The 27164-nt window shown below is 37.4% G+C and overlaps 1 long non-coding RNA gene and 1 pseudogene across 1 annotated transcript; one reads left to right on the top strand and one right to left on the bottom strand.

Moving 5' to 3' along the window:
* Window positions 1–27164, top strand: part of LOC108352072 (uncharacterized) — a 2585468-nt pseudogene that overhangs the window by 952688 nt on the left and 1605616 nt on the right.
* LOC134480666 (uncharacterized) lies at window positions 67–4673 on the bottom strand. Its single transcript, XR_010055319.1, has 2 exons — window positions 4503–4673; window positions 67–505 (listed from the first exon to the last, which is right to left on the bottom strand). It is a non-coding gene; the product is annotated as an uncharacterized LOC134480666 (long non-coding RNA).

Here is a 27164-nt window from a genome sequence, read left to right as displayed (position 1 = left end):
TTTATACTTTTTCCATTTACTGAATTGACATGGGAGAAATGAGGTGCTTCACAATTTTCTGGAGGTAAAAATGAAAAGTATTTTAATGGTAGGGATGAAACACAAAGCTCTTCAAAATTGTATGTCCCCTTGGAATATTCCAGCATTGTTTCAGCCAAAGAAATATGTGTATTTGTGAAGAGAAAGTAGCCTTTCTAAATTTAAAAATGGAAGCAGGTAATCAAATACTTTGATTCATATACAGTTTGTCGTGGGCGGTGCTCCAAAAGCCCTTCGGGGAAATGACACAACAATTTGCATTTACTTCCTTCATGGGTAGTGTGATCTCAAAAGCAATGTGGTCTTTTATAACCATCACTATCAACATTGCACTCTCTTATTTTTCCTCTTCTCCAACTTTGCATCGTGTAGAGCAAGGTATACAGGAAATATGTCTGAAGCATCCACTGTGACGGCCTCTTGATCTGAGGATTGAATTTATGAATACTTCATATTTTCCCAGAACCTGAAACATGGGAAAGAGAATGGGGTTTCTTGATATGGTATTTTTACAGGATTAATGAAGAAATCTAAACTTAAGTGTGAAAACTGCATTATTTCTCAGAAGGATAGCTACACTTCTGTCTTTTGAATAGTTTTCTCAGTTCTTTTCATGGGTGGAGAATTGTGTGAAATAACTTTGTTCTCCTTTAGACATGATGAATGAAAGGTAAAAATTACTCCATGATAAGATCTGGTGAGTCCTACTCTTTTAGACAGTTGATAAGTGGGCAGTTTGACTTAACAACTACAACATTAATGTGTAGCGTCCTAATATGAGCTGAACTGCCTTCACATATTTGATATACATTATCTTAACAATTACTATAATTTTATATATTTGATATCATTTTGAGTAAAATTTTATGAGGCAATAGAAATGGTTCACCAGATAAAAGTGAGTACTTCTCTCGCAGATAACCTGAGTTTAGCTCCCAACACATATGTCAGGGGTACAAAGCTTCCTATAACTCTAGCTCTAAAGGATATGAAGTCTTCTTTCCTCTGTGTCTACCCACACTCAAGTGTGCATATACTCACATAGACACTCACACATACACATATTTAACACGCAAAACAGAAAAAGAAAACTTTTCCTAAAGGAGTATCTAAAATGGAAAATGTTAGATTTTTTTCTTTTATTGGATATTTTCTTTACCTTTCAGATGTTATACCCTTTCCTGGTTTCCCCTCTGGAAAAACCCCTATCCCATCTCCCCTTACCCTGCTTCTGTGAGGGTGCTCCTCCACCCAACCATCTTTCTTCTGACTCCCCGCCCTGGTATTCACCTACACTGGGGTATTGAGCTTCCAAGGAGCAAAGGCCTCTTCTCCCATAGATGCCTAACAATGCCACCCTCTGCTAAATATGTGGCTGGAGCCATGGGTTCCTCCATGTGTACTCTTTGGTTGGTGGTTTAGTCCCTGGGAGCTCTGGGGGGGGGTGGTTGGTTGATATTGTTGTTCTTCCTATGGGTTGCAAACCACTTCAGCTCCATCAGTCATTTTTCTAATGTCTTCATTGGGGACCCCATTCTCAGTCCAATGGTTGGCTGCAAGCATCCCCCTCTGCATTTGTCAGGCTTTGGCAGAGCCTCTCAGGAGACAGCTGCATCAGGCTCCTGTCAGCATGCACTTCTTGGCATCTGCAATATTGTCTGGGTTTGATGACTGTATATGGGATGGGTCCCCAGGTGGGGCAGTCTCTGGATGGCCTTTCCTTCAGACTCGCTCCACACTGTTTCCATCTTTCCTCCTGTGAGTATTTTGTTCCCCCTTCTAAGAAGGAGTGAAGCATCCACACTTTGATCATCCTTCTTGAGTTTCATGTGTCTGTGAGTTGTATCCGCTTATCAGTGAGTGCAGACCATGTGTGTGGTTTTGTTTTTTGTTTTTTGTTTTTGTTTTTGTTTTTGTGATTGGGTTATCCCACTCAGGATGATATATTCTAGATTCATCCATTTGCCTAAGAATTTCAGAAAATGAGTGAATACAGAAAATGTGGTAAATTTTAGATATTTATATTTAGATTACATATAAAAACTATAAACAATTTCCATGGACAGAAGGCAAATTAATGACAAGTCACAGGAAGAAATACAAAGACTTCTTTCAAGAAATGTTCTGGATCACTGTCCATCTTTGATGAGAAGGTCATTTCATTTTTTCAAAGCAGAAAAAAGAAATGCAATTCCATTGACAATTGAACTAAGATATTTGTTTGAAATCAAGGTATAATCAAAAGATTGGGCACTAGCCAGTTAATACGTTTTCATAATTCTCATTGATATTTGAAGGAAATGCCCCATTCTTTATCCTCAAGAAAGCTGTGCTCTAGAACTTAAAGTTCATTGTCAGTGTACAGGTATGTTAGCCTAACAGAAAAGGATATAATTGTTAGAGCATCAGTTAGTACAAAAGGATAGACTGCTTCATTCCTGAATTTTCTTTGTCAACCCTCAAGTTTGAAATTGGCATCAAGAAATTTATTACAAACCATATATATTGCCAAGAAGGAAGCTATGGCAGGCAGGTAGGAGGAAGGGCTATGTGAGCGAGCTGGAGGAAGAGCCATGTTAGTACAGTGTGGGTCTTCACTGCTGTTGCTTGAATGTGGGTACATTTGGTGACATTGCTTATTAATGCTATTTTCCTTAAAGACTACAATGGATTAAGACAGGTCCATTTTCTGGTTTGTATAGCAATAAATTGGTAATGTGTGGTTCACAGACATTATTATTTATAATCCTTGAAACATCCCAAATGTAGGTCCTTTTGTTATCTCTAATTTTAGTTGAAGAGTTAAAGTACAAAAAATGGATGGAGTTTCAGGTATGGTCACACATAGAATGACAGATTCTACACCACTCTGCTTCTTTGAGATGTTGTTTAAAATGCATACTCAAAACACTTTAGAAGTTGTTAGATTCCAAAGCTATGGGTCAAAGATCATGAGGGAAATTGAAAAAAGGGAGATAGACAGACAGAGAGACAGAGACATGGAGAGATGGAGAGATGAGAAATGGAGAGATGGAGAGATAAAGAAGGAGAGAGAGAGACAGAACAGAGAAATTGGAGAGAAATTCTTATTCTTAGGGGTTATCTGGTCTGCAGGATAATGTGTCTGTTGGTTTATGTCATGAAGATTTAAGGTGAGGGGGTATGTAAAGGGATGAGAGGATGAAATAATGACTATAAAGAAATAGAGGAGGAGAGGAAAAAATCCAACAGATGGCAATATTCCTATAGATACAAAAGAGTTGTGCCATGATCAAATTTAGGGAAACACGGCATGAAGATCACTGTCAAGTTTCAGAATAACTGTAAAAACACAATGAGTGTACTCCACAATGAACACATATGTTGGGTTCAGTTTGAGGAAATATGCTGTGTGTACATGAGACACTGGAGTTCTCATTAAAGCTTCAAAACACAAATCGAAATGAACAGCAGACATTGTCTCAACTTCAGATTATTACAGTGGTGAAGAAAATGCTTATTCCTTCAGGGATCTCACTACAGTTTTACCACAAACATCAAGGATAAAGATAAACAATTAATAGAAAAAACCTACATTGAGAAATGTCACATCCTGCAGGACAGTCAATGATGGTACTGGGTACCTGGAAGAGAATGGGGGACAAGAGATGCGAAGAAGGACGCCAAGACAAGAGTCAGATCAAGGCGACTATTTTTTTCCCCAAGGCTGAATTTATAACATAACAGGGGTAACAGAGGGAGGGGCAAGTATGAAACATTTACGCAGGCCAGGGACACAGTATTCATGTGGTCAGGGAATCAGCTGATGTTGACAGGATGTTAGAAAGGTCACAGGTTTGTCAGATCTATTGGTCAGTAGGATGTTGGTTTTTCAGAATGGTTACAGGTCATCACATTGGGCATCCTGACATCAGATATATTTCTCAGCAAAGTCACAACTTTATCATATCATCATTCATCCTGACCACCAGATTTGTATTAGTCTTCTGCAGCTGGCTGGGGATTTTCCATGAACCCAGTCATACTTAACTAACCATAATATTAACATCAATAATGAAGGGTTTCAAGGGCATCGCTCCCAACAGGGAAACATTTTTCTACATTGAACCATAATTTTCAATCTGGTCCATGTATCACAGTTTACTCTTGAGATATCTAAGACAATAGACTGTAGAGAAGTTCCTCTTGTAACACACTATTCATGGGAGAGTTGAAAAAGTCAGTTCCATTCTTACATGAATGGGCATATTCCTGGGAATATACATATTTTCATGGAGTCTTTTGTACAATTTTCCAGGCTGCCATAGATAAGAGTGATGGGACTCTGAGATCTGCTAAGATTGACAACACAACGATAGTCTAGCTAAAGTAACCATCGATGTTAGTTAAATAACCCCAGATGGGATGTTTGGCTGGTAGGCATTACCTCACTAGAGATACCTTGGAGGTTAAGAATTACTTACTCTGCTACCAAGGAAGTCATGAGTTAATATTGTTCCCGTTCTCCCTTATGTCATAATGGAGAAATTCTGAAAAGTTCCTCATTCTTCACAGTTTCCTATGGGACAAGGGTGAGGTGAAACTCTGAGAGGATCCACATATTTGCTTGAATTTTACTATGTACTTTGTTGCTCTTCTCACTTCTGTAAAAGTCATTGTGATGCTCATCTTTCTGTGGATCAGCTGACAGGTATCAGTCTACACCAGTAAGTCCCTAGCATAGGGTCCCTGATCCAGTGTCTGCTTCTCTTTGCCAGTGTGAGAGCAAAGAATCACAGATGCTCACGAGGTAGCAAGTCTGAGGAGCTAAGACATGACCTCTCAGAGTGGATACTCTAGCCCAAATCATGTCCCAAGTCGCTGTCACCATACCCTTCTATGTACTTGAAGGAACATATTTCGTTTATTACATTTCTTCGGAAAAGAAAAAAAAGCTGTGAGGAGAAAAATCGCAAAGTTTAGACATAATGGCAGGAATACATTTTTGATACTGATAGCCAATATTGCTATAGAGATATAAACTATAATATACTTTCTTGCAATGTAAAGATAGTTTCAATGGGAACTGTATCTTCTGAATGACTACGAATGATAGCATTTGTAAGCCACCACTTTCTTTTGTTTTAGGGTAGAGTTTTGACGGTGTGAACAGTAAAAAAAAAAAAGTACCTGTTTTTAAATGCCTATACAACAAAATATTTTTTTATCCCTTGGATGGCTTGTAATAATCACAAATAAAAGCTGTTTTTACTTTATGATTTTTTAAATGATAGTGTATGTATACTTCCTTTTATGATATACAATCTATTAAATGCTTTATTCCCAAGTAATGAGTATTTCTCTGCTTAATATTTAGAAACAAGAAAAAGAAAACTAATTAGTATTAAATGATTTAAGTTTAGCCACCAATTTTTATTTTGATGATACCATAATGATTCAGATTATGAATAAATTCTTAACTAGAGAAAATATGATGAAATATGCTATCTTCAAGTAATATACAGAAAGCAAAATGTGGAAAGCAACACAAAGAGTATTTTATAGTCATTCAATTTTACAGAGTATAGCTTCATATGTATTGAGGAAAAAAAGTGTCCTCTAATCAGCCCTTCTGGATGACATGTTTCCTGACTGGTCACTGCTACCTTGTGTCTAATCAATTATTAGTTTGAACATGGAGTGCTTCTTTTTAGGGAGCTATCAACCCCCCTTGAAGTAAATTGTGTCCTGTGGCTAGAATTTGACATGGTTCAGGAAACACATACATCGCACATTCTTCTGTGGTGGGTAGCTATTTCTCAGACCCCTCAGAGGCATTTACATCCTTAGTGTTTGAGCCGAACTTTTCAAGTCCCGGATTCTTTGAAAACTTCAAATGCTCTGCAGTGTTAGCTGACCGATGGTGAAGCTGATCTCAAAGTCCACCATTAACACTCCCCTCAAGGACATTTTCATTAGAACTTTGTACATGGGCAGTTCAAAAGATCCAGCTATTGATTTTTGTTCAGAAGTCCGGCCTTCACTTTCATATTATGCAACTTTTTTGACAGACTTTCAAAAACCACAAACTGTGGGCTGCCTGTGATTCCAGTCAGGGTTTTATGCTGCTTGTGTGATTTCCTCCAGCCACATCCTTCCCCCGTCCTTGTCAACACTGCAAGGAGAATAGCCGTCTTAAAAGATTTGCTAAAAAGCAGAAGCAATTTCACAGAGATGGGAGGGGAAAAAAATCTGACCTTTCCATGTACCCACACACAAAATCTCACTTAAGTAAATAACCTTTTCAGCTGTAAAATTTTGTTGCCACATCCATTTATCAGACGTACGGATAGATAATCGGCGGGTTTATCTTATTTCACCATTTAAATTTCATACAGGAGTCAGGCACCAAAGTGTATAAATTGTAGCAAAGAGCCTCTAGCGCATGTGCTCTGCACATATTAATGGAATTATCTATCAGAGGATCCGTAGCAGAAATGGCTGAGGAATTAATTATTGGGATAGATTTTTTATAGCTGTCAGTGTGCTGTAAAAATAAGATTTGCCCTTCATATTCTTTCTGCCACGTTAGCCTTTCAGTTGTAGCAGTTTCTAAAGAGATGAAGAATGGGATGTGGGTTTGGCTCTGATCCACGGTGGGGCTATTAGTTCATTGTGAATATTTCAATTTGGGTAGGGTTGCAGAGTTCCGTGGTGATATGGTTAAGCGATGACTGTGAAATGACAGTTTGTACAGGTGCAGAACTCACTGCTTTAACATTTACAGACAAAAATAAAAATTTAAATATCTGTCCAGAAAGCAAATTTCATAGGAACCTCTGCGTAGCTCCCCCTTCCCCCTACAGAGGTGAATTTTCTAAGAACATTATTATGACCTATGGTAACAGCTAACACCTAACTGGTTACTTGCTATGTGGCATTGAGATGTGGCAGTAACCTGCATTATAAAGTTCTTTTTCACACAACCAATTAAAGCAGTTGGTGTTAGAATTACCGTTTTGTTATGGAGAGAACAGGGTTAAAAAATTTATGAAAGTTATTTAAGAACTGTAATTAGTATATTTCAAAAATGGGCTAGAAATATTACTTATATGCACAAAAATCAGAGCAGACAATGTACAGTTTAAACTTTGTCATAACAAAAGGATTCCTGGAATTTCAGCCTACAAGTACATATCCTGGAGATGCTACCTTACCTCTGTAGAATGCATGTGACTCTCTTTCTCCTAACCAGTTCTCCTGGGTGCAAAATCCTAGAGGGAAAAAAAAAGCGTGAAGCATATAAACCAAATTCCTCAATATTTAAGACATATAAGATGTCAAAATAATTAGATCTTAAAATCACTGTAAAACAATGCATTAATTTTTTAAAAGGAAGCAGATTTGTCTTATGAAAATATTGGTGTTCTATTTTCATGCCTGATTCTGATTTTTTTTCCTAATCCTGCTTCTCCTGTGCTCACCTTGCACTCTACCACACAATGACAACCAGACAGTGAAACATGGTCTCATCTGGGTTTTCTTGTCAACCTTTTCAAGGAAGTACTGGGAGTATAGTTGATTTACTTTGCACAAAGCCTTGTATACCAGGCCAGTTTGGAAATGTCAGACATTGAAGAATTCTGTGCTGCCACATTCAGGAGGCAAGTGGACACTGGTGAACACTCAGATGTGTCTCTTTCAGATCAAATGCAGAAAACGCACTGTTCCTGTAACACACTGTTAGCAAGATCATGAACTTGACAGCGCAGGGCAACGGCTCCCTATTGTAGGAAGAAATGAAAGCAAACGGCATATGGTTGTCCTCATGCCTTTCTCTTGTTTGATCCTTTTGAATTCATTTTCATACTCCCTCTACCGGACTTAATCAGGCCTAAACAAATGAGTTTCGGTGGTTGCACCTTGTTGACCTGTGATGGTACCGGAGTTTTATTCCTTTGTGCCTTGTTGAGTGAAAATCAGTCATGGGAGGTCAACAAGCATCTCACCTTTTTGGTAGTGTGTACTGAAATGAATCAAAAAAGGGCTAAATTCAATACCTTGTGAATTAAGCAGTTTCACCTCTGGTATGATATCAAAAACAAATAGATTTCTGGTATTGAGGATTGCTACGAAGATGATATAAGATTACATTTTTCAAATACCTAATATTTCTTCATGCTGAGAATCAATTTTTTATACCTGGTGTATAAACATACTATAATTCAAGAGAAGCTGGCTAGGTGTGGTGTCCGTACCTATAATCCCAGAACTCACAGACTAAGGAAGGTAAGTGGCAAATCGGGGCTTTATACTTAGTCTTATGCTATCCTGAACTGGTGGGGCACCCTATCTCTGAACGACAGAAAAAAAAATGTAATGCAAAGTTATATTTGGGATACTTTTCTTAAAGTAAAATGGATAGTCTGTATAAAAGTGTATCTTCAGTGTTCAATTAGAGATTAAAATAAGAATCTAATGATTATTAGATTGTTGTAATAATTATCTTCCTATTAAATAGCCTCTGTACTATTATTTGCAAATAAATCAGAGCCACTCGAACTTTTCGAACATGCCTCAGTACCCTAGGTTGTATAAATGGAAAACTGGGCAGTCTTTTGAAATCCTGGTTCACGGACATTCTTTTTGCATGAATATGTCACATGGAAATTGCAGATGATGGCTTTCTGGTGGCTATAGGTCTGTTTTAGTTCATGTGACATCCTTGTGGGAGGGCAATGGGGAAATAAAGCTGTGATTTAACACAACTGTTTTACCCTCATTGGATTTTTTTATTTACATTTCAAATGCTATTTCCTTTCTTGGTTTCCCATCCATAAATTCCCTATAACATTCCCTCTCCCCCTTCTTCTATGGGGTGCTCCCCAACCACCCATCCCTTCCCGCCTCCCTGTTCTGACATTCCTCTACACTGGGGGATCCAGCCTTGGCAGGACCAAGTTATTCTCCTCCCACTGATGCCCAACAAGGCCGTCCTCTGCTACATATGTAGCTAGAGCCATGGATACCATGTGTACTCTTTGGATGGTGGTTTAGTCCCTGGAAAGTTGGGTGGTTGGTATTGTTGTTCTTATGGGGTTGCAAACCCCTTCAGCTCCTTCAATTCTGTCTCTAACTCCTCTAATGGGGAACCCCATTCTCAGTTCAATGGTTTGCTGCTAGCATTCGCCTCTGTATTTGTCATGCTTTTGTTTTGACCTGGAAAATCCCTTATCTGATATTCGTGAATGACATTTAAACCTTCATATAGCTGGTATTGCTATTATGTGGCTTCTTCTCTTCATGACCCTTATTCCTCAAGTTTTACCCCCTGTTACCAGATAGTAGAGAATAAGGGATTGAAGGGAGAGGGAGAGAGATCCCTGAATCTTATTTATTTCCTTTTGTTTCTTCTCCAAATACAACTAGTAAGAAATTACAATCATCCCCTTCAAATGACTATCAACCACCAAAGCCTCCTTTCCAGGCCCTAGCATTAATATTCCCTGTGAAAAGTTCCCAGAATTCCAAACTTTACACAATCACAGAAACTATCTGCAACTGATAAAAAAATAAAAACAAAAACAACAAACAAACAAACAAACAAAAATGCCCTGCTAGATCAAGAAGAAAATCATAGCTACTCAAACCAGCACCATACCACAATAATTGGAATTAATATGAAAACATATTCGTATAATAGTTCTGTGGTTAAAAATCAAAAACCAAATGGCAGAATTCTCACCCTTATAAAAATACGAATGGTATTTAGTTTGTCTCTTCTGCCCTAGAGTATTTAGGAATGTGTGTTTTCAGGTTGAAAAATATAGAAAAGGGTCCCAATAGTATAGATCCTAAATAAGAACCAGTTAAATGAATACTATAAAATGTTTTAAGCCAGGGCACATGCAAGTCCTATGCCTAGTTAATTTAAAAATTTTAGAATTGTGGTAAAATAGAGTACTTGGTTGTTGGAAATGAAAGAGAAATGGGATACTAATCAGGGTGAAATAGACTCATATCTCTTGATTTAAATAGACTAAACATTAGCTTTCTCCAGTCTCTGCATTGCTTCATATAATGGTGATTATGCCATTGGGTTAACATATAGCTTGCTATCAATCCCTGTTCGTCACAGATGGTACAGGATGATTTTTGCCTAATCAAGAGTAGAACCTTTCCCTTTTATTTTTACTGTTTTATGTGATGAAGAATTTTAAAGGATTTATTTCTCATGTGTGTGTGTGTGTGTGTGTGTGTGTGTGTGTGTGTGTGTGTGTGTGTGTGGTAAGTGCTTGACTGCACTTACTAATGTCAACAGAGATGTTAGTTCTTCTGGAGTAGCAGTTACAGGGAGGTAGTTGTGAGCTGTCAAACATGAATGCAAGAAACAGAATTTGCATATTTTGCAAAAAAGTCCTTGAGATTTAAAATAGTTATGAAATAAAGTGCTTCTAATATTCTGATATGTGTGTGTGTGTGTGTGTGTGTGTGTGTGTGTGTGTGTGTGAGAGAGAGAGAGAGAGAGAGAGAGAGAGAGAGAGAGAGAGATACTTTTCTAACATTAATGTGAAAAAAAGTGCTCTTCTGAATGTGTTTGCATTCAGGAGTTAAAAGACTCTTAAGTTATACTTGATACCATTATAAGAACCATTGTGGCATCATTGTTGCTAGCCTCAAGTTCCTACACATTCTGCTTCAGAAATGGATCACATAATTGCCTGACATTTTTAATCTTATCATATACTCCTGCAATTCACACCTTCCTGAATTCTCATTTGTATTCTTTTCACAGCACTAGCTAAACATCCCCCACAAACATGCACACACACACACACACACACACACACACACACACACACACACACACACACACACACACACTTGGCAGCTCCAAATCTTTTATTTCCATGACCCGTGACCTCATCTTAACTTCAAATAACTCCCTGCTGAAAGTCCACCATAATGCTAGCTCAAGACCATATGTGTGGCTTTTCGTATCTTGGCAACTACTGAATGTCAAGTTCATCAGATGGATGGCCTTCTTGCTATTGCATTTAGGCGACATTCATATCTTCTTGCATTGTTTGAAAAGACATGAATCAGTCTTCTGATTTATATTTCTAAAAGTCCTTCCAGATCCTTCTCAGTGTGGCCATTACTATGAGATTGGCACTTTGGGGATGGCACTGTGTTGTGGGGTTGCATGTTGCTTTTGTCTCTGTGAAAGGACTTGCCTATTTGGAACACTTTGTTGGTGGAGGCTTCCTCTGGTGTTTAAATTACCTTCTTGAGACATGGGTGTAAATAAAGTAACTAAGTCTCAAGATTATTGCAATAATGTTTCCTATGATGAGTACAGACATCTACACCTTGTATCCTTTGTTGCCTTTGAAGAGTCTCTATGATCTGCCCTGCTGATATTGTACAAAGTTCTACACACCCCTGGTTGGTTCTGTCTTCTGATGTATCTTTCCCCCAGCTGGATGTCATAGCTTCTTTCAGCTCTAGTCTGATCCCTGCCTCCCCCAGCCATTATGAGGGTCTGTTAGTTTGGACACATTGCTCTTCCTCTGAGTTTTGGACTTCCCTCCTCAGATTTGGAAATCTTGACCTGTGACCCTCTTCACAAAACAGATCTGGTATCCTTCCTGGTTTCGTGCATACCCATCCATTTGATAGGCTCTAATTATTCATGAAAACGTCAAATGTCAATCTTTACCTTTCCGACATGGCATTATTCCTTACTTTCTACAACCACCGTCACAAAGTAACACTAATATATCCTTCATCAAATTGAAAGACTTGTGTTCTGTTTGTCATAAGCATCCTTTATCTGCCTTCTAATTACAGTAAATTCCACAACAACAGACACATTTTCTTTGTGCTTTACATGGGAATTGAGTAAGTAAAATCTTTAATTGGGCTCATATCCTTTAGAAAAAAAATAGCTTTAGAAGGTCTTTGTCAAAGAAAAGTTTACAAACAAAATTTCCAATATAAAACAAGATCAAATGAGAATTAATAGGTTGACTCATCACCCTACTGCACTTGGGTTTCTTCAAGACTAAAGTTGTGTAAAATAATTACCAGATTTTTGGTAGCTTCACATAAAAATCACAAGCGCAGGATGCCAAGAAACGTATATGAATTTAGATTCTTATAGCTATTTTGGTACTTCATTTTTGAAAGCCCATTTCCCTAAAATAAATACTTCTGTTCTTTCTAAAATATATTCATGTGGTATTTTTAATTTGAATTTCGTAAAATCATTTATTACATTGCTGACTTCATTAATCAATTATATATAAAATACGAGAACAGTTTAGCATAAAAGTTTGAAATATCTTTCCAAAGTAAAAACTAAACTGATATTCAGTTATTTCTTCAAAGATAAACGTTAGATCCTCATTCTGTGGGGTGAGGGGAGGATGTGAGAATATCTCCAGGACAGGAAGAATCCAAATCACATTAAAAAGTTAGTCTGTATTTTTTATAGTTTCCTGTTAAAAGTTTGAGCAAACCTGATCCCTTATGAGCTTGTTGGAATTAAAGTATTTACAGAACTTAAACTTTGAAATTGCCCATCATTCACAGTTCTTGTTTAGTAATGTCCTTTCATTAATCTCATTCTCAAGTGACATTTTGAATGATGTAAGAAGTATCGGGAACCTAAGAGTGTTGACACTTATGTATTAAAATAGTCACTCCTGTCTGTCACTGAAGGGAGCTCAGGATTGGGTTCTCCAAAGAAGTGATTTTCAAGGTAGAACTTTCAGAAGTTGGAAAGCTTATCTACACAAGAAGAGGGGAGAAGGGCAGCTGGTAAAGTGCTCCTGGGAGAGAGACAAGCAGATGACAATTGCTGGAGATGTGGATTTTTAAATAATTTTAAGCTTAATCAAAATTTCATTAGCTAGAAATGCGAAGCAATCTTGAATAAAGAAAAGATTTGCATAATCTTGCTTATTGAATCACCTTTTTAATAGTGTTGTTAACCACAGACTTACTCAATAAAATGAAGTAGATTAGATAATTTCAGTACATCCCTCTATCAGACCATTTCAACCATTAAAATAATTGTACTGGAAATTAAGAGATGGCATTGAATGCTTATTGTATAATATAATGTGAAAAGAGCAGATCATGTCTCTCGTGATCGAAACTATTCAAAACAGGTGTCAAAAAATAAATGAAAAATATATTAAATGATCTTTGTATTTAAAATGGTTTTCTATATGACAGTTTCTACATGAAAAATATGTTTCAAACTTCCACAGTTTACCGAAATAATTTTGTAAAAGTCATTGAATCCAAGAAATGGATAAAGTTAAGTTTTGCTTTTAAAATTAAATACATTGGTCTGAGTTTTCTTGTCACTGGGAGAACACTTACTTCTCTGGCATGTATGAGGCCTAAAGGAAACCTCAATATGTGTGTACCTATGCCAATAAATTATTCAAAAACCAAGAGATATACCTCTAGTAATATAAGGAAAGAATAGTTTATCATGGTCTTAAAAAAAGGGAAAACATAATGTTTACTCTCTTGTTGAAGTAATAGGCCACTTTCCAGAACAGGAAACTGGAAGGTCTCTTTATATTTAATGAATATTCTCTCCTTTTCATATAGAGTCGTCTGGGAAGGCTGGCTGATACATCCTGCATAATAACATATTGTAGTCTCAGTGAGACAGTCATATTTTGTAAGGTATACAAATCTGTATGAATGTTAATGATTTGTCTTTGGGAATACAATCTGTGGGGACAGAGGAGATGTGCCCACGTGTCTATGCCTGCTGTGTATTTTGAATGCTTTCACGTTGCATTTTCATTTCTGTCCTGTAGGAACTTACGAGGGTTTTAGAAAGCAAACCAAGAATTCTCTGTCTCACTCCCATGTATCCTGTCATAGGACAAACTGGCAATCTGTGCTGAGTGTTACAGATTCCTCACTGCCACAATAACAAATGGCTCTAAAAATGCCACGCGAGTCTTCTTCCTGCTTCTCTTGTTGGGGATAAAACCGATACAGAAGGTTTGGGCTGTGAGTCAAGAAAGTAGATAAACAAACCAAACTAACAGTTGGGCGTAGGATTAGAGAAAATGTTCTCCTGGGAATTTTATTGTTAGGAGAATGGATAAAGCCTGGTGACAGCAAAAGGAAATAAAGCCAAGCACATACACAAAGAGGAATTTGAAGCATGTTCCCAGCAAATAGGACAGAAGAAGAAACTAGGTTCATTGGGAAAGAAGAGTTATTATTTTTCTCTCCCCTGGAGAGGTATTTGTTCAGCTGTGTCTTCCCCTCTTAAACTGGTGCAATAGTTTGGCTATAGAGCAATAATTAATTCATAGCTTTCTTTTAGTAATTAGTTTTTGTGCCACCGTGTGTTGTTTAATGCAGTATTTTTTTTTAACATTTGTCCTAAGGTAGGTTAAGAATTTGGAAACTAACCTTTGGCTGGTGACCTCCCATTTTACAACCTTTTGAATAGAGTATACATTACTGACTACATCTGCGGAGGGGCGGGGGGGGGATGACTAGCTAAACTCACACCAATGATCTGATGCTTGCCGCACCATTGGATTCAGGTTGGAAAATCTAAAATTAACGACACTGTGTTTCAGACTAAAACAGTTATTTATCGGAGAATTTTAAATATTCACATAACGTTTTCCGTCTGCCAGTGGAATAGCCTACTAAATATCAGAACACCAATTAAAACAATTGGAAAAGAAACATACAGTAACTACATTATTTGATAGAAGGTATAGACCTCGCTGACTCTAATCTGTGTCTCTCTACTTAATAGGAAATCTACAGAAATTTTTTTTTTAATTTTGAGACTTGTTATCTCCCAACTCCACCAAAACAAACAAAAAAGCCCATATTATTTCTGTATAAAATCAGTTTCGCTTTTTTTATTTTTTTCTTTCTTTTTTGTTTTGTTTTGTTTTCAGATATTTTACATATTTACATTTCAAATGTTATCCCCTTTCTCCCCTCTCCCATCCACTTCCCCTTTCCCCCTGCCTTTTGGATGATGCTCTCACTTCCACCCACTCCCTCCGGCCGCCTCCCTGCCCTGGCATTCCCCTACATTGGGGAAATGAGCCTTTACAGGACTAAAGGCTTCCTCTCCTATTGATGCCAGACAACACTATCCTCTGGTTGCTCCATGGGAACTCTTTTATTGGTAGTTTAGTCCCTGGGAGCTCTGGGGTTCTGGTTGGTTGATAATGTTGTTCTTCCTATATGTTGCAAATCTCTTCAGTTCCTTCAGTTTCTAAATGGAACAAGGATTAGCCATTGTAGAGGACAGGAGTAAAAGTATAAGGAAAAAGGCTGGCAGCAATGATTCTAATCAGGATACCAAATATTAAGCCCCCTTTACTGGGACTCTGTCACTGATTTGAGTGGAGTAATCAAACATTAAACTCAAAGAAGACAATTTTTATTTTTATTATAATAATGATGAACCCAATTTTCTGGTATAAAAAATATACACAATACCCTGCAAACTTAATGTAAAATGGATTGTGTGTCATTACACTTGTGACTTTTTGTATCTTTAATGGGACAACTTGTACTTTTGAATTAAAAAAGGTACTCCAAAATGTTAGTACCTAAGAGACACCTTTAATTCCAAACCGGATACTGAAAGGACCCTTAAGGTTTAAACAGGGGGTTGGGGATTTAGCTCAGTGGTAGAGCGCTTGCCTAGGAAGCGCAAGGCCCTGGGTTCGGTCCCCAGCTCCGAAAAAAAAAAAAAAAAAAGAAAAGAAAAAAAAAAGGTTTAAACAGAATTTTTCGGGCTTTGAGAATTTTATCCAGATCCTTCACCTTACAACATTGTAGCTTTCAAAGTGTGAACATAATTAACACTCTTCCGCAATAACCTTCTTGCGGTTGCCAAAATTACCATCCATTTGCGGCTTCGGCTACAGATGTGAATCCTTGATCTCTTAATTGTCTCATTCTTCTTGTGATTTTTCTCGTATCACAAAGAAACCTGCTCATTTTCATAGACTACTTCTTGCTTGTCACTGTGGTATCAGCGGCATTTCCTGATGCATTTTCCTCAGAAAATTTTGTTAAATTTACCCATCTTCTTTTCATTACACAGATCTATCGCATGCTTTAATTTAACAAGATAAAAGCAGACCTTTCTCACCTTTAAAAATATTAATTATTAATCCAAGAGCCTACACATTTTTATGAGAGAATATATGAGGCACCTGAGTCAAATGGAGTAAGGTATAATTCCATTGCAAAAGCAGTGTCATTTTTTCATAGCTAAGATTATGCTGATACACTTCAAAATAAATCCATGAACACCTTTGAAATAGAAAACGTGCAATTTGGAATTTTAATACAATAATCTTTGATAGTAAATGAATCCTTCATCTCCATCTTCACACTCACCAACTGCATATCTCTCTCCTATTTGAGAAAGAAAAAAAAGATGCATTTCTAGTCAAAAAACAAGATATTGATGAAACTTGTTCTTAATCTCCTTATTTGACAAATGTCTGCTGGTTGTTAGCATTGCATTGCCTCACCCCTTGTACATCCTGATGCATAAAAATAACACCAGGATACTCCCTTCTACGTGACCTATAAGAATACACTAATAAGAGCCACAGAGATGGCTCAGCAGGAAAAAAACTCTTGCTGACAAGTCTGAGTTTTAACTCTTAACTCCACATAGTAGAAGGAGAGAACTGACTGCCAATTTCTACTCTGACCTTCACATAGGAACTATGACAAACACTTATCCTCAGCATAAACACACACACACACACACACACACACACACACACACACACACACACACAAACAACATGGGAAACATAGGAACAGAACTATGGAAAGACATACAAAACACTAACGAAGTAGAAGACAGAATCTACATACCAGAATGTACTCTAGCTATATATTGATTAAAGCTCTAAGTAAAACAGAGATTGAAAATAATACACAAAATCTCACCACCAAATTTATTTATCCTTGAAAATTATATAGAACATTTAAATACAAAGATGCAGATTAGTTAGTAATAGCATTGTAAAAGGAACTTTTATTAGCCAGATGAAATGGTCTTACTGCTTACCTAGGCTTACTGCTGAATAGGCTCAAATGCCTCTCTAAACTGACTGATTCAATCTGTCTTTTCTCTGCTTCTCATGGAATTGTTCTGCTTGACCTCAACTAACTCTGGCAATCAGTTCTAATTTTCTGGGTCCTTCCTATTATCTGACTTCAACTGTCTCTGTTTAACTGCAAAGAACTGTATGAACTCATCAATGAACTCAAGTGTACTACATTCACTGCACTGACTCCCAACTGACTGATAAACTCCATTCAGCTAAACTGACTGAACTGACTCACTCTCCCTGCACTTCCCTCAAATAGCTTTTCCCCTGAGAGTTGAATATATGTCTCTGACTCATTCTATCAAATCATACTCTGATTCATCCCTTTGTCTGCCCCTTAATTAGAAGTCATTGTTTGGGATTAAAATTGTATCTTAAAGGATTCCAGCCAGAGAGATTAAACATGTATACTTAGGGTGTGTCTACATTCTGGCCTGATCACATAGTTCTTGAAGGTCTTTGGATATGATCAGTTCAGTCATGTTGCTGAACTAAAATTTTGTTATATAAACTAATACATGAGACATACTACACAAACAGATAAAGGAGGCAACTGTAGGTTTAAATAGTGACAGCAGATTAAAATATCTTAAGATAAAATTTGTTCCTTAAAATAAATTCTATAATGTGGTGGAATTCATCTGTAAGGCAAGTGTAACATCTCTTTAGACATGATCCGGGAAAAAGGGGAAAATTAATGTTACAGAAACATTATGAATCAAATGGTAAACAACAGTTTGAAACTTTAAAAGCCCAAATTCCAACTACACCTAACAGATCTTTATAAAATAGTTCATCCTTCATGAGTGGATTATCCATTTTTCTCAACAGCTCATGAGACATTTCAGGGATAGTTCTTGTATTAAGTCACAAAACATATTTCAGTAACTTAAAAAATGTTTAAAACCATAAGAAATATGTCCTCTGATAAAATGTGTTTAAATTCAAAATCAATAATAGGGATTACCTTGGGTAGATAGCACAAATACATAGAAATCATTGACTTGAAATGACTTGTAATCAAGGAGGAAATTAGAAGGGAAAAATACACAGTGATAAAAGAAAGCAAAAGGTCTGGCATTATTTAATCTCTGATTATATGACTCATTATTATCAACGCTATTTTCTTGTTAACTTGAGCATTATCATTTTTATAACTATTATATAAGTATTTCTCTATAAAGAATGACAGCTCTTCTCAGATTAATGTATTCTCTCTTGACCAGAATATGAAAGGATGATTGTTATTGTCTAAGAATCATTCCACAAACCACACGAACAGTGGTCTTAGTCAGACAGGGATGGTTTATTGAATGCATACTTTAATACTAATCAGACCAGGGACATACTCAGGATTGTCTGAAAGATGACATCAAACTTTTCTCAGAGTAGGCTTATAAAGGAAAACACTACAAAAACCATAATAAGTTCATAACTCCAGGGGTCAGCTCTGACTCAAGCCATTTCAGACAGAACACTTCATGTCGGCTTTTAAGTTGATGGCTCCTACACAAAGCTTTGTGAGATGTCCTAAGATTAACGAAGCGCTGAGCATTCAGACACAAGAGAGGATGTAGTTGGTAAGCACATGATCTAAGTCAAGTTACTTCTGTGTGTCAGTGACTGATAGGCATTTTACAGCAGCAATAGCATGATACGGCAGGCAGGCCTGGAGCAATTTGGCCACAGCTATTCTGGGGTTGCGAGGGGAGTCAGACCACAGCAATGATCTTGGTCACACCAAAGTTAAATTGTTTGGTGCCACATCACAGTTTCAATAAGACTTCACCAATGTTGGTGCTTCCTTAAGAATCCGTCATCTCTGAGACTTTCACTGACTGGCCTGTTTGGAACGGTCTTCAGGCCTGAAAGCCTGAGAGGAAATTTTATTTTGTCTTTTACTAAATTTCAGATCATATTTCTCTGGACCAGACAAATGAATCTTGAAAATCAAATAAATACCTTGAGACAAAGGCAAATCCTGTGCCCAAGATAGATTGGCTTTTTTGTAAGCATTGAGATAGCGGGGGCTTTCATTCTATCCTTCAGAAGCATTCAAGCTGTGATAACATTCTTGTAACATGCTCCTCAAATTTCTACTCAGCCCAAACCAGCAAATATTTTGTGCAAGAAACTGGCCAAGGTTTTGTAAGACTATGGGGTAGGCAGGTAGAGAGCGGATTTAGGGGAGGGCAGAGGGGATAATAGAAGATGGATATGTTCAAAGTACCTAGTGGGAAATTTCCAAAAATTTTAAGAAAATATTATTGGTGAAGTATATTATGATAAGTGTGCATCTAGCCCCCTCATTTGTAGAGAGGAAAGTTCAGAATATCAGGAGAGATTGACAAAGAAGGGGAAGCCTTATGAATAGAGGAGCCACGCCAAGATTTTTGAGACCAGCATTATCCTGTGATTTTAAATGCTCAACCAATGCACTATATGATGATCAAAACAGATCAGGCGGAGAGGTCTGTGGGGTCAGAAAAGATCACACCAATCATAAAGCTACCGTGGGTGGGCATCAGAAGACTTACAGAGCTAAATAGAAGACCTTTACTTTCTGAAATCATGCTGATATTATCTACTCCATTTAAAGGAAGATAGTTGGGTTGGGGATTTAGCTCAGTGGTAGAGCGCTTGCCTAGGAAGCGCAAGGCCCTGGGTTCGGTCCCCAGCTCCGAAAAAAAAAGAACCAAAAAAAAAAAAAGGAAGATAGTTATAGACATATAGAGAAAAACACACTGATTATACAGTATATACCTTAAGGTGTTACTTAAGATCTGGAAAGAAGGCATGTATAATTTTAATTCTACTTCACACCCTTAACGAAGTCACTTGACCTCTTTTATTTGGTAGGAGGTTCTTTCTGACTATTCAGGCACAAATTCCTTCTACACAGATACTTGCATTTCGTTCCTCATTTTAATTTTTCACACAGTGACCAACTTCCACAAGAAGGAAAACAAAAATACTGCCTAATGACTACTGATAAATACTCCATTCCTTTACAGTGAGTAAATGCGTGTCCCCTACTGTTTTCTAATTGCTTAAATGAGCAGAGAATGATTGCTAGATACTCAGTGTTCTTCGTCAGAGAAACGGCTGTGATCACCCTGTTTCCTCGTACGTCAGAGAAACTCCATTTCTGGTTTTGATGACAGTCTGTCTTCTGTAACTGTATTCTAGTGATGTGTCTTGGAGTCTTTTTTTCTTTGTATCTGATCTCATTATTATTCTACTGCAGTTGTTACAGGCCAAGTACATCTCTATTTGTTCTCACAACAGCTCTTGAGGCTAACATAACCACAAGACATTTGTGAATGAGGAAGAAAAGGGGTTAGAAGTTTTATTTGTATTAAGTATCCAAAGACAAAAGTTTAATGCAATTCTTTCTCCAATAATCCATCTGTATTCTTACATGTCGTTTGCTTCCTATTACATTCTCAAGACTATTATTTCTTTACAGATTTAGAAAATGTTCACAGTAAGAAAATCCAACTACATAGTATGCAATGAAACCAATACTCTATCATTATAAAACAAAGCAGCATTAATCTAAAACAATGTGTTAATAAAAGTGTAAATTGTATCACAAGACAATTATATGGACAAATCTCCTATCTGAGATGTTCATTCATAACTATCTACTCTGTTTTTCCCTTAGGAGGTCTGTTTTTCCTTCCTAGTTCCTTACTCTATATCTAAACATTGTGGGTCTACAGATTGTAGCTTTTTATCATTCACTTATCAGCTAATATCCACATATAAGTAAATTTGTACCCTTTTTTGTGTTTCTTAGTCCAGGTTATCTCACTCAAAATGAATTTTTTCCACTTCCATCTATTACCTGCAAATTTCATTATGTATTTACTCTTTTACCAGCATAGTAATATTCCATTGTGTATCACATTTTCTTTATACATTTATGTTTTGAGGATCACGTCTAGTTTGTTTCCAATTTCTGAATGTTATAGAGTAGCAATGAACATGTCTTTGTTTTAAGATATAGTATTTTTGCGCATATATATATATATACATATATATATATTCATTCCCAGGAGTGAATATATAGCTGGATATAGCTGGGTATTGAGATACATTAATTTCCATTTTTCTGCCTGTGGAATCCTCACACAAATTCCCATAGTGCCTGTACAAGTTTGCAGTTTGAGGTGCCATTTATTTATTTATTTAATTTATTTATTTTGATTTTAGGCATTCTGATAGGACAAGATGAAATCTCAAAGCATTCTTTATTTATGTTTTCCTGCAAGGTAAGGATGTTGAACACTTTAACTTTTTCTCAACCATTTGAGTTTTCTCTAGTAAGAATTCTCTGTTTAGATTTGTATATAATTTTCAATTGGGCTATACATTTTTTGGTATCCAGTTTGTTTTTTAGTTCCTTATATATTTTGTATACTAACCTTCTATTGGATATGTAGTTGGTAAAAATATTTTCACATTATACATGCTGTCTCTTTGTCTGAGGGAAAGTATTCTTCATTGTACAGAGGATTTTCAGTTTTATAAAATCCCACATATTTATTCTTGATCTTAGTGCCTATGCTTTGTCTATTCAAAATATATTCCCTCTGACAATGAGTTAAAGGCCATCTGCCATTTTATCTTTTAGTAGGTTCACTGTCTCTGGACTTATATTGAGGTTTTTGATACAATTATTAGTATAGTTCTGTGCATGGCAATAAGGGTGAATCCATGTGTATTCTTCTACATGTAGCCATCTAGTTTGACTAGAACCAATTTTTGAAATGTTTTCTTATTTTCAATGTATATGTCTCTCCTCTTTTTTTCCCATCTTTATTAAGTTGGGTATTTCTTATTTACATTTCAAATGTTATTCCTTTCCCAGTTTCCATGCTAACATCCCCCTGACCCCCCTCCCCTTCTATATGGGTGTTACCCTTCCAATCCTCCCCACAACAGTTCCATTCACTGGGGGTCCAGCCTTGGCAGGACCAAGGTCTTCCCTTTCTATTGGTGCCCTTACTAGGCTATTCATTCATTGCTACCACTGGAGACCAGGGTCAGTCCATGTACAGTCTTTGGGTAGTGGCTTAGTCCCTGGAAGCTCTGGTTGGTTAGCATTATTGTTCATATGAGGTCTCAAGCCCCTTTAGCTCTTTCATTTCTTGATGCCAGGAAAGCAAGAGGGATGAGATTAGCCGAAATGCCCAACAAAGGGGAGGTCTCTAACCTTTAGAGACCATATCCAGAGGTTAGGCAAGGTCCCTGGTTGAGGATTGGGCCACCCACTCATGTCCAAATTTTTAATCCAGAATTGCTCCTGTCTAAAGGAAATATGGGGACAAAGTACAGAGCAGAGACTGAAGGAAAGGCCATTCAGAGACTGCCCTACCTGGGCATCCATCCCATATACAGACACTAAACCCAAACACTATTGTGGATGCCAAGAAGTGCTTGCTGACAGGAGCCTGGTACAGTGTCTGAGATATATAATGAGAAAATGAACCATTTCATTTAAATTTTCCAATTTAGTGGATTACTGATTTTAAAATTAGGTCCTAATAATTCTCTAGACTTCATCAGTGTCTGTTGCCTTGTTTCCCTTTTCATCTCTAATTTTTGAACATTAGATCTATGAGCTTGCCAGTTTTGACATTGAAAGTTATCAGTGACCAGTTTTGTTTGATTTCTGTTACTTTGCTCTTGTTGATGTTGTGGTGTGGCTGTGTTTCCCCTGTTTTGATTTGATTATCTAGGATTATCCTTTTCTCTTCTTCTGGGTAGTTACTTTCTTCAGATTGAAGTTCTTCTTCTAGCATGTCATGTAGGGGTGGACCTGGGAGCAGTTACTGCTTAAATTTGGTTTAATCGTAGCATGTATTTTTTTTCTCTGTTCATCTACTGTCAGAACATTTTGCTGGCTATGGGTATTGATCTGGGCAGGCATCTGTGGTTCCGTAGAATTTGTAGCACTTCTGTTCTTGGTCTTATGGCCTTTGTAGTCTTCATTGAGAAGTCAGGTATATTGTAATGGGTCTAACTTTATAGATTATTGGGTCTTTTTCCTTGAGGTTTTTAATATTCTGTTAATATTCTTTCTTAATTCTGTACATTTTTTGTTTTGATTATTATGTGTCAAGGGACATTGCTATTTTAGTCCAACCAAGTTTGTTTTCTATATGCTTCTTATAGCACCTCCTTTAAGTTAAGAAAATTTTCCTCTGATTTCATTGAAAATATACTCTGGGTCTTAACATGAATTTCTTCCTTTTCATTGATTCTCATTAAAATAGATTTGGTATTTTCATAGTTTCAGAGATTTTTCTAGATGTTCACGCCTGATTTATTTGTTTGTTTGTTTGCTTGCTTGTTTGTTTCAGATGTAACTTCTTCAGTGTCCTTTTCTTTTATCATGTCTTGAATGTAATCTTTTGATGGGACTTGCCTCTGACATTCCTCTTCAAGTTTCTATATTTCTCATTTCCAGATTTCACGCAGTATGTTTTTTTTAAATTCAATTTCTACATTCATGTCTTAAACTGATTTATTCATATTCTTCCACTACTTGTTTATGTTTTCACAATTTGTGAGTGATTTATTAACTTCTTCTTTGAGGACATCTCATATTAACGAAAGCTATTTTAAGGTCCTCATCTTGTACTTGAACTTTGTTGCCTTTCTTAAGACTGTGAAAGGTTTGCTGGACTCTTAGGGTGACACATTGTCCTGGCTGTTATCAATTGTGTTTCTATGGTGTCAGTAGACATCTGAGGTTGGGATGATTGTAATTATAAATGATGATATCTGGTCTTGTCTCTGTTGTTTCTTGCTTTCTTTACCACTCTCTAGTTCTTAGAAGGTATAGTGGCTGTGTGTTGCCTGGATGAATTATTTGGGGATCCTCCCAAGGGTTTTTAAGTAGAATATGTTTCTAGATATTGTGAAGTAAATGATTTAATGTATTAGAAGTGGTTTACCAGGCTTTTAACCCCTATGTAATAACTAAAGTAGGGAATGTCTCAAACATACACATAGTCAAAAATATGTCTATGTATATGTATATGAACATATATGAATGTGTATATGACTATGAATATGTATGTGCATATTAATATGAATATGAGCATGAGCATGTGTATGTATATTATATGCATACACACATTGTTCTACACATATATTCTAGATATTCCTATTGTGTAGGAATATGGATGGACTAGAAAGGGTACTGAGGGTTTTACTGGGATCTCTATAGTCCCCTGAGAACAGTGACAAGAGGGTGAGGATAGAACAAAACAGGTAGTCTGAAGGAGAGCTGGGGATGAGTCAGGGGATAGCAACTGAAAGAAGGAACATAAATATTCATAGGTCACCCAGCTGCTTGCCTAGCCTACTTGCTTCTCTAGTGGGCTTAGCAGTCTTGTTTCTGGGAATGCCTGCTGGAACTGAGGACTGTGAAGAAGGTTGGAGAGATGATCTTTGCTACCCACTGGAGAAGGGACCTGGGAGGGATAGAAAGTTCAGCAGCTAGTCTGCTACAGATCCGGTAGCAGACTGGGGGCCAAGATTTGGAGGGAAGGAGGGAAAGGTGAAGATCTGTACTGAGCCTACCTGCTTCTTGGCTAGCTTGGTCTGCATCCTAACTAAACAACAGGACAGGTTAGTGACTCAGAGCTCATGACAATAAAATTAATAATTGAGTTCACGGAACAATTAGCAGCAAATTGGTGATTTATCTTCCAAACAGAATTGTCCTATAAGAGGCATTTGAAGTGTGATAGGATCTCATTTATTGTTTAGTAACCATTGTGCAACCTAAACAACTAAGTCTCAGTGGCCATGCAATTAATTTCAAATGTATCTTTTCAGTGGATTGAAACTTTCAGTTTAGCTGTCTAGATGCATTTAAATTAATAACTTCATTATGTTATATTGGGGTGGCTGAACGTCATTTTCTAACAGATGCATAATACTAAGCCAATTTGTTGAGGAGACACTTCTTTCCATTGTTCATTGTTTGTTTGTCATCATTGACAGAAATGATAGAGAATTTCCAATTGCAATTCTTTACTCTGTGACATTGATATATGTGCTAAACATCATGTCAGCACCCTGTTATCCTGGTCATGGTCGCTATACAAGTTGTCCTAAGTCTGCTGCTATAAATCTTCCAACTTTATTGATTGTGAGATGAAGTTGAAAAGTTAAAGTTTCTTTTATTTGATTCCTCCCATCCATGAATATTAATTGAAGAGAATTACAGTTTGTTTTTTTACATTTTCACATGGGTCTGGAATCGTTTCATTGAATTTATTTCCCCACTTCATTATCCACTTCAAAGGACCAGCCTCAGTTTGGAGAGGGGTTCTGAGGAAGGAGTGTTTGGGAGCTGGAAAACGCATGACTCAAAGTCAAATCATGGGTTCAAGCCTGCATTCTGCTGAGACTGCTTTCCAACCTGCTTTCACTTGTAAGGCTCGAAGTGGCTCTTAAATACCAGAGACCACCCCACCCCTCAAGTGAGATAGGAGAACAAGAATGGAGTTTGATGCAAATGTAAGAGGGGTATTTTTCAGGTGCGTCAGGGTTGGTCCTCAATCAGCCCCTTGTGATGAGTGACTAGAAGGCAACCCCGAATGTCTATAACAAGCAGTTTTTATAATTTTAAGGGGTACAGGTTGCATCAGCAAGGTCACAGTGTAAATTTATTGGCTTGGCATATTGATCTTTGAATCTATTGGCTAGCAAGTATATGACATGCATTCGAACTCTATTTGGGACCAGAGGGTCAGGTGTCTCTCAGTTAGTACATTCTGCGGTTTTTCAAGAACGTTTCTGCTCCTCCCAAGAACTGTGGGTGAAGAATGGAACTTACCCAAGCCTTGATCTGAGGCACTGGGTGTAAGGCTGACAAAAGCCCCTAGGGTCCGTCGCACTCTGTTCTGCTTTCTTTCTCTCTCATCTGTTGTCTTTGGGAATCTCCAGACATCCTCCTCCTCCTCCTCCTCCTCCTCCTCCTCCTCCTCCTCCTCCTCCTCCTCCTCCTCCTCCTCCTCCTCCTCCTCCTCCTTCTTCTCTCTCTCTCTCTCTCTCTCTCTCTCTCTCTCTCTCTCTCTCTCTCTCTCTCTCTGTCCTGCTCAAGACAGTTCTCCAAGCAGTTTTCTCTTGCTATTCTAAAATTTCTCTGGATAGCTCATCTCTTAGAGATCATATGCTGTTTTTAATTTTACATATCAATCTAGTCATTTACTCCAGGCATCCTTTTGATTATCTGATGAATCAGCATCCTGTAAGGCCACCGCCTTAGTTCTTAGGAGATTGCAAACACAATTTTTTTTAACATTGTAAAAGATCTGCCTGCCTCTGTTAAGCAAGACTATAAGATAGTTGAGTGGGACCCTGTCCTGAAATTGCCATTTCTATCGGGCTCACCTTTTTCTGTCCCATAATGACTCTGAACTCAGGGAATTCTTTTTGCCTTTGTAAGCATAACCAAAAAGCGAAACTTTATGGAATCTCCCATGCTCACCACTCCCTACATCTCTTTATATTCTTCCTTACTATTTTTCTGGCAAATGAGTTCACAGCACAGCTGCTTTTGTTCCTTCAGATTCATGAAGTCCCTCATAATTCATATTGCATCTTTATATTCTGCATATTTGAGAAATTACTTATTTCTGAATTCACACCCTTAGAGTTCTTTTCCACAGCTTTAAGGCCTTTCCTAAAAGTCCTAGCATTTGCCTTTTTGCTGAAACATTAGCCTCCTCCTCAACTCCTTGAGTGTCTCTGATTATCATGGAGCCATTAACATTAACAGGGAGGACATTCCTTAAAGGAGGACTGTGAAAATGCACACATTATTATACAAACAAACCCTATCCCCACAGCAGTTGTGACATTCCTTGAGGTTCTTGCCTGCTGGCTCTGTCCGGGGGTGGGGTGGGGGGGTGGTAGGAACCATGTCCTTCTGTCTCCACCAAGGCCATGAGGAACTCA

The sequence above is a fragment of the Rattus norvegicus genome, chromosome 10 (genome assembly GCF_036323735.1).
Source record: "Rattus norvegicus strain BN/NHsdMcwi chromosome 10, GRCr8, whole genome shotgun sequence".
Lineage (NCBI taxonomy): Eukaryota > Metazoa > Chordata > Mammalia > Rodentia > Muridae > Rattus > Rattus norvegicus.
This window is presented reverse-complemented; position numbering and strand designations above follow the sequence as displayed.